The following is a 9612-nucleotide window of genomic DNA, read 5'->3' on the forward strand; positions in this document are numbered from 1 at the left end:
ACGTGACGCCACTCCCTATGGACGCCATACTTCATGATTTCCATGATGACCACTTCGATACCTGCTCCAACTACATGAAATCCAACATCATATAAGCTCACATACTGTTTATGTTGGATTACTGGAAAATTGCAAATTACAAGTACAACATAATGAACTAATATTATTTAACAAACTATATAAAGATTAGGTGAAAATTCGATCACAAAATGTATGAAATATATGAAATAAATGTGTCACATGAATTTTGGTAACAGCAGCTAGTTCTAACTAACATGACAAACATTCCAATTGAGGTGCATATGAGAAATTTGAAAGAAACGTGTCACAGGAATTTGACAAAGGACAACTGCAAAGACAATTAAAAACAGACCTAAGCAATCATAAGTAGAAACTACCATTGCAAGATGTAAAATGACGCATCGGTTGCACCGCATAATGTTAAGAGCGCGAGCGCGTATTCGTCTTTGGCAATAAACTTGGTTGCAACAACAGGTTTCTTCTCAGTCCTTGTTTCGCCTGAAGCACATAAAACAATGTCAGCAAATGGTTTGTAGATCCACTCTTCATAGCACATGAAATAGGTGTCAGACTCCATTATATATTTCCACTTGCATTAATTGTGATTTGTCTTGTAAATCGCTACTTCTATTTGTACTCGAGTGTGGATAGCTTCTGAACTAGCGATACGGAGTATGCAACACGCCAATCAAATTAACTTGTAGCAACACCTAGGGTTGTAATTGTAATAACTCGACTCGAGTTGCAATTTTCTGATGACTCGAGTCATTTTCTCAAAATTCGGAAATAACTCGACTCGCTTCAATCTATGCAATGACTACGGTCATATGACTCGAGACTCAGACCGATATTACATTGTAATTTCGAAAAACAGTAAAGTAACCACACTATTGGTATTTCGTCTAATGGTAGCGGTACTTTAAATGCGACCAAAAACCGTTGAAGGTGAAGAAAATTTGTAGCCTATATCATAAATGCGAACCGTTGATATCACCGAACGAAGTTATAAAAAGTGGATTAAACAAGAATTTAACAGGAAACTGAGCAGTCAACGCAATGACTTGGACTCGAGTCATAACACCATGACTCGGACTCCACCTATACTCGCTGACTTGGACTTGACTCGGTGGTGAATTGAAAATGAGTCGACTTGACTCGAGTCAAAACTATATAGGTGAGATTGACTTGTGACTTGGTTACAACCCTGGAAACATCTAAAGGACATACTTGAGTATTTTTCAGAAATTATGCTTTCACATAAAGTAGTTTTGACAAGCCTTGTAAATCACTGCTTGGACCAGAGTGGATACATGGGGTTACTACCACTTCTACTCCATTGATGACACTACAAATACTTCTACTTGAGTGCTGAAAACAATTACTTTTTTGACCATCTCTGTTCAGAGGCATGCACCTACGACTACATGCCACAAGTCTTGACATTTCGACTTCGTCCACTTTTTGAAACTACTCACCCCAGTAGCCTACTTTTCCGAACTTCACTTTCTACTTACACTTGAAAGGTAGTTTGATGTCTAGTAAATCGCTATTGATACTTCAGTACTAACGACGACTACTCTGACCATCTTTGTTTGGAAGTAACCACCTACAATAACTAGGGCTGGCCACAATGATTCGAGTCGAGTAAGTGAAAGAGGATCTAAGTTTCGAGTACGAATATAGAATCGAAATTCTAATTGTCGGTAAAGTATTATATATTTTCAGTACTCGAAACTATATAATACTTTACGGGGAATTAGAATTTCGATTCTATATACCACTGTGAGGCCTTGAAACCTCGATTGGTCAAATCGCAGAATACCAAACATGTAGGACATAGCTACGCATGTTCGTGTAAATGACACATGTATTGTCACAAAGTGCAATGAGCTAGGTATGATCAAAAATTTACCAAACAATCTTCGATGTGATGTAGAATTGGTAATTTCGTCTTTGAAGTTGCATACAACTTGTCATCATTCACAATGTTGTGACATCATAATGTGTGATACTCGAATCGAAGATAAATAGCATCGAACCACCCGGGTACTCGATTTTGCCCAGCTCTAACAACAACGTGCTAAAAGTATGTAATGCCACCAATAAATATAGTTTTTGAAACTTCTTCAGTACATACTTGTGTAGGCCTACTTTTCAGAACTTTCCTGCTTCTTTTTGAAGTGATTTTTACAAGCCTTGTGAATCACTAATTAGCCTATACTGGAGTACAAGTTAATAGCGTTGCTACTACTTCAACTCAAGTGCAAACAACGATTACTTTGATCACCCCACCAACTATTGAGTATGCAACGGTCTGTGGACATACAAGCATGCGACATTATAGGATGCGATACATGAGCATGTGAGTTAAATTACGGGTTACGGTTGAATTTAGGCTTGGGTTAGGGTAAGGCTTGGGATCAGGATATATATAGCGGTTAATTTCAGTGTTAGGTTTCGGCTAATGGTTAGTTTTGGGGTAATAAAATCACATATTGAAGTGACGCATGATAACGTGTTCCATGCGCGACTGTCGTTTTGATTGTGTCGCGTGTTCATATGTCGGGCAATCGTATGCAACATATCGACCAAATCTACTTTTTGAAAGTAAATACTTGAGCATATTTCAGAACTTCATTTTCTACTTCCATTTCAAATAGATTTGACACACCCTGTAACTTGTTACATATAAGTGTGGATAAATTCATGCCGTTACTTCCACTTCAGTACAAAAGATGATTACTTTGCATACCTCTAGTTTCCAAATAGTGTATTCAACGTTTTAAACCTTCAATTGCTTTTTGACTTTTTCGCGGGCATGATGCAGCACCGATTTTGTAGTGTAAAAGCAACGCTTGTTCTAGGTGGCAGTAGTTCTTCCAAACGATGTCGGCCCCAGTCTACAAGGCATTCTTCGTACAGCCTGCTTGACGTTGTTGCCATTAATTGAAGACATTGTCGATCTAGAAAATTTAAATAATTAGAATAGGTGTAGTGAAGGCATTTGTCAAGAACTCAAGCCAGTTATCTATAACATCCTGTTAAAACACAAAAACAATGGTGTACAAGCTTGGCTATTCGCACATTCTACTCACTAATCAGTAGGGCTGGACACATGAGTACTCGAATCTAAATCGAGTATTAATTCGATTACCAGTGAAACTCAGGCCATGGTGAATTCGGCCCATTGAACTCGGCCTTTGGTGAGCTCGGCCTTCAGAGGTGAACTCAGCCTAAACCTAAGCCCCTCCCACCCTAATCTTGGGATACACCGAATTCACCATGTGCGATCTGATCCTTGACGTTCTGCACTCTTTGTCAACATTATACAGCTCCGTACGTCTAATATAACATTTTATACATCCGACATACGATACCGCCCCCTGTGGGAATAACATTCACACGACATATCCACCACCACCAATTCGCCATTGTATTCAATTATTAATACAATTCACGACATTTATAATATTTTGTATTGACAAAGTCGAGTTCACCGGTCACCGGTAATTCTATTGATTCGAGCCAAGTATATGACTTTTTCAGGTAGGCCCTCTGAAATTATACGCTGTTTGCCACCAAGAGTACCGTTATCAAATAAAATTATATTTTTGATACTATTTTCCAATGCATAAGTAGCATACAAAATACGTAGTACAAAGCTATTCACTTCAGTTGAAATGACATATCTGTGAAGTCATGATTAACCCACAGCATAGTCACAAAGTGCAATGAAATAGGTATCGGTCGAAAATACACCAAAATATCTGTAATTTAGTGTGATGTAAAACTTGCATGGCATCATCGTATGTTCTTAGTGTAAACATAAAAGATACCTTTTCAACTTTCCATAATACTCATACTGTTATGACTATAGCATCATAATGAGTGATTATCGAATACTTGACACTTAACACCAGATTCAGAATCAATCACTCAGGTGCTCGATTTGCCAAGCCCTACTAATCAGAACAGAAGTAATGCGGCCAACCTGAGATATCTATAGAAATCATGCATACCAGATTAGCGTCACTGTGAATTATGGCACACTTGGATTCAACGAAACATCGAGTCGTAGAGTTACAATATCAATATATCATGCAGCAATTTTGAGCACCACTAGCGAAATCCAAATCGGGAGCTCCCGTCACAGAGTCTATTTGCGCATCATTTATGACACTTTCTTCAGGCTAATTTAATCACTGATTAATGAACATGAACAATAATAATTCCTCGTAGCTCATCACTCCAACTTACATGATTCAACTTCTTAATCCATGGACAATCCACGACTGCAATGCGTTGCTCCGAAGTTGAAAAGTACTATATAACATTGCCTGTTCGATATTTAGACTCCTGCTAAAAATGAAGCAATGTTGTATACGCAGACCCAGGTATGCCCCTGCCTCAACCGTATGAAGAATCCATTGATAATAAGGGTCTATAGTGTGCTTTCTCATTCACGACAACATGACTCAGCAATCAGTCTTCCCTATAGGGCCCATCTACTTTGTGAATGTCGCTGTAATGTAGGCCGTGCATATATATTTTGTGAATGTCGGCACGATGGAATAATTATCTACTTTCACCCATTTTAAACTTTCATATTAATACATGACGAGGAACGTGCAACATATCCAATGAGCTAAATGCGACTATAATTTTGCGACTACTATTTCTTACCAGGGATTTCAAGATATCATATAGATAAGCTAGGCTATATGTAAATTATAAGTTATCGTTATATTGCAAGTTATAAGTAAGCATTTTAAGTATGTTGCACGGCGACATTGCGACAACCACTCTTCCCCATGATCATGTTAAAATTCATGTAGTTTATAATTGGTTTAGCGTTGGGGTATCATTAAAATAGGCTGAGGTTAAAGTTGGGTTAACTATAATGATCGCTCCCAGAATACTCTTAACATTAAACTAATATTAAAGCCATACATTTTGACATGTTTACCGAAAGCCTCGATTAGTATCAATGGTTAATGTTGTTGTGGACACAACACAAAATTACAACAAATACGATAATAAATATGCCAGTCAATGGGATGAAAATATTCATTAGCATAGGTACAACTATATAGTTTTCAGCCACAAATTCAGCGATCTCACATTCCGTAAAGGAACATCCTATAATACACTTTCAAATTATGTAGCTATATGAACCTAGGCTATAATACATTCATCAATGCTGCATCTGGTTTGCTGGATGGAAATTCTTTTCATAGTATATACACATCAAACAGTAAGTTGGATATTACAACAACATGAAACCCACTGTGCAGCAAATCGAACTTCAATGATTGCATATAATTAAATATTATCATGATCATGCTCATCGCTATACTATAGCCTACTAGCCTAGTATTACAAGTACTGCATAAGTTTACGATTAGCAGCGGGTCGATTAGTTTCGTTCGTACATGATAAACCGCGGCGCAGACGTGTCACTATAATCATAGTGAAATTCATTACGGTATATCGCAGTTAATGATGATCGAGGCTGTTGCTGTTTAATAAATATAGCACTCAATTACCAAGCTTCCGTGCTCTCTGCCTTTCCAGTACTCATGACAGCGACAATATCAATAATAATCATTTGCACGCCCAATCGATCCACGCCGTTAAGTATCTTATTCTAACCTAAACCATTCTTGTGATAAATCCGTCACTCCGCCATTACTACAAAACCTGCTCTTGCAAATTCAAATTGAATGAATCACGCGCGCATGCTCTGCTCGCCAGACAGAAGAACGCCGTATTTTGGTTTTATGGTTGAATGAATTTCAAGCAACAGGCGTGCTCGGCTCGACACTCGAGACTCGACCAGGTATCGGAATTCGCCATATGCATTATCGCTGGCCTCTTGCGCAGTGCGGCCGTAATTATCGATAATAGCCGAGCAGACTGAGTAGTTCCGTGATTGGAATAGTCACCATACCATTATTACGGTTGTCAAGTTTTCATGTCGGAAGATTTCACATGCATTTGGTATACTGTATATTTGAAATAACATATTTTGCCCTGATGTGGACATTTCGATCCAGTAATGTCACAATAAAATAGCTGTTATGCCTCTATATCGTACATTATATCTCTAACAATGTGCGATCATCGATAGCCGGGCTTCTGAAGTTCCGCGCGATAGAAAGTCATCGCCATAATCATCAATTAACATTCTCGTATTCACTCCGGTAGATTACAAATGGTGATCATGAGCGTATTCAGAAAACTTATTTTGCATTGATTGCACATTGCACACTTGAATTCATAGAAACGATTTCCACGTAGGGACATCCTGACGAACTCCTGTGTTGGTGGCATCCAGGCATCGCACCATTATGACACCCACTGGAATGGTAATTGGTGACTAGCATAGGAACATTCCAAATTTCACTTCCTCTGGTAGTCACCTGGAGTTACATAAATTGACGTCCAATGTTGGGCATGCTGAGCAAGTCCTCAGTAACTAAGTGTGGGAGGTAGGACGAGTGGGAACAATTGTGGACATACCAGTAACTCCATGGGATATCGGGTGTTTGCTGGGATGCCTCATACTTCGAAAAGGCAACTTTTGACTTGAATTGTGACTTGACTCGTGACTTAACTTGACTTGACTCGACTCTGAGTATATTCACTGAGATATCGCGGTCCAAGCTTAACACTTCAAGAGTGTGAACTAGCAAATATGCAGACAACCGTTAGTTGAACGGTACGCAGTTATGCAAAACGTGATCCATTTAAAACAATAATCAATTGAGCGAGATTGTTGTAACTGAATCTTTTATGGCGTGAATCTTTTATGGCGTAACTGTTTTGTATTTTGCGCTATGTTTGCACATCAATCACGAATTTCCTTTGCCGGAAACTCAAACTCACGGATCCTCGGGTAATTAAAATTAGCGATTGATTTTTGAAAATGCAAGCACAGAACAACGATCAGGCACTTAGCAAGCAAGATAGTATGATATAGATCACGACTTTTGAAGTTTTCCTGTTATGTATTTCTCCTTATCCACCAAGGCATAACAAGGTAAAAATGCCTACGCGGAACTAAATCTCATTTTTATTAAAGAAATAGTCAAATGCTCTGAGAGCCTCTTGGGCAATGTGATCTCTTGTAATTCGTCGTGAATATGTGGTGGTTGGTCGACGAGGTGACACGTATATTGCAATGATACGATTCCCACATGAAGAAGTAGTTGAATAATGCGGCGACAGGTTCCGGGTGAAGGGAGGCCTGGATTTGCAGTATCACTACACAACACATGTTTGCTCTCAATTTAATAAGATATGCTCTACATAACGTTGTCATTTAAAGTATCACTGACTGATTTGTAGAGCTTCTTGAAGGTACAGAACTTCAATATACAATTGAATAGTATATTCATATTGAATGGCGCAGTTGGTTAAGCGCCAGCGTCACGACACCAATGGCAGTGTTTCGAATCCCGGTTTGTAACAACTTCTATGTGTCGGAGGTTGTCTGGACTCCTCACCGCCGATCCCACTGTGCTAGCAGTGTATTGAAAAGCCCAGAGACAGAGTATAAGTCACGCTCTTAAAAAAAGTCGGCAGCCGTGACTCGAAAGACGGACGCATGCAAGAGGATATGCCTGAAGAGTGAATGAAAGAGTGATTGAAAGACGTCCCATGATCAAGCTGAAGATAAAGATGAACATTCATAACTTTACAACGTCAATGCATCTGAACTGTACAATAAATCTGTGTTGTGACGCACAAGGCCTAAACGGCGATGAGCGTCACTGTAGTACCGTGTGTGTAATAATGATAATAATATTCATATTGAAATGAACCCGAATATTTTCGGCTGACACTCGTCAAGGGCAATCGTCAGCAACTAGTAGAGAGTTGAAAAGAACATTGTATATCAACAATCGTATCACAAAATATGACGTCACCAGCATGAAATTTCGGATGAGAGAGCGTTCAATGTACTATTTTCAGGTGGTACACGAACTCCTTTCGTTGACAGAGTTTGGGTTGGTGTATCTGATAAAAGTCGACTCCAAGGCACACAAATGAAAGTGTCAACGGCCCCTTACAACGACGGTAAATCTGTCGTTTCGATAATTATTCGCATAAATTGGATTATCTAACACATGTTCGTCGATGGCAGAATTAATGGCCTTTCATCGGCCAGAATCAAGCTCAAGCGGATGAGTAAAGGTTGAGCTTTTCACCCGTGACGAGTGTGAGCCGAAAATTTTCGGGTTCATTTCAATATGTAAATAGTATATCAATCGTTTACCGATTTCCGGTTTCTATTTAGACTACCGGTTTCGCTTCATAGCTGCTAAAATCCTATAACTCGTATAATCATAAGAGGGTTGTCTGAGATGAAATATTCTATTGTGCTAACTAACTGTCAATATTTCTGTTTAGAGATGTTTTGGATCAAATTTGTCCCCAAAAATCCATTTTCACCTGTGATATGCATTAAAGCTCTTCCAGAATGACAATAAGAGGAGCTGCTAGATAGAAATGACAATGGTGTACGTTATATGTTCACTAAAAATCTGTTTCTCAATTTTGATGTCATATAGGTTGCGATCATACCCAAAGGTATCGTCGGAAGTGTTGTGCGTTATTATTAGACCTACATTCACCATCACCTATCTTTGTGGAAATGGGTTTTCTGCACTCGTTCATATTGCAGCTATCCTGCTGTGATCACTCGTCCATGATATACGCAACTATACTGCATAACGTCTGAATAAACCGATTGTATTGAGCCTATATCTGTTACGAAGAACTTCACCATAAGGCAGGGGTGGGCAAACTACAGCCCGCAAGACCGTTCTGTGCGGCCCGCGAGAGTCTAAAGAAACTTTTTAAAAATATTGATAAAATGGGTACTAAAAATCGAAATAATGCAGGGGCCTGATTAAACTATTTCTTAGTATATTTCACCATGATAATTCTAAGACAGTGGTTCTCAAACTGAGGGACGTGAAAGCATCAGTAGCGGGGCGCGAAGCTGAGCTCGACAAAAAAAAATGTTTGCGCTCCGCGCGATTTACCAACAGTTTCATAGTTGTTTCTCTGTATTTAGTTTGGATTTCACATTTAAAAATCTCTCATCTGTAGTCGTAACCTTCCATGCCATCAAACTATCAGTAAGGTTTGCTAGCAACCTGGTTGCGTTTTGTGATATCACGATAAGGGGGCGCGAAATCTCTCACCATCATAAGGGGGGGGGGCGAGTTTTTAAAAGTTTGAGAACCACTGTTCTAAGGTAAATACTTCCAATATTATTTTTAATGTTTAATTTCTGGCGCGACAGCCCGATCTCAAGGCCCACGCAGTTTGAAAGGTTTCAACTGCTAAACATCACAGAAATCCTAAACGACATTGACATAATTCAGATCACGAGTGGGATTTCAGATTGGCCACTCCAGTTTTAACTATTTCAGTAAAGTGCTTATAAAATCCGATTCGCACGTGTCTTAGGTAGATTCGTTCTATGTATGCGTAGAATTGGGGCATTTATATTTTATCCACACATAGTAGAAGCGTGTTTGAAGCTAACATGGTTATGATTCTGTGAGCATTATGTGT

At 39.0% G+C, this 9612-nt stretch overlaps 1 long non-coding RNA gene across 1 annotated transcript; it reads right to left on the reverse strand.

Annotated features, from left to right (window-relative positions):
* Positions 1-226: 226 nt before the first annotated feature.
* On the reverse strand, positions 227-4521 carry LOC145434644 (uncharacterized). The gene is made up of 3 exons (XR_013913509.1): positions 4279-4521; positions 2810-2984; positions 227-519 (listed from the first exon to the last, which is right to left on the reverse strand). It is a non-coding gene; the product is annotated as an uncharacterized LOC145434644 (long non-coding RNA).
* Between the last annotated feature and the right edge of the window lie 5091 nt (positions 4522-9612).

This window comes from Botryllus schlosseri, chromosome 2 (genome assembly GCF_051294905.1).
Source record: "Botryllus schlosseri isolate E-star chromosome 2, Bs_hap1, whole genome shotgun sequence".
NCBI lineage: Eukaryota > Metazoa > Chordata > Ascidiacea > Stolidobranchia > Styelidae > Botryllus > Botryllus schlosseri.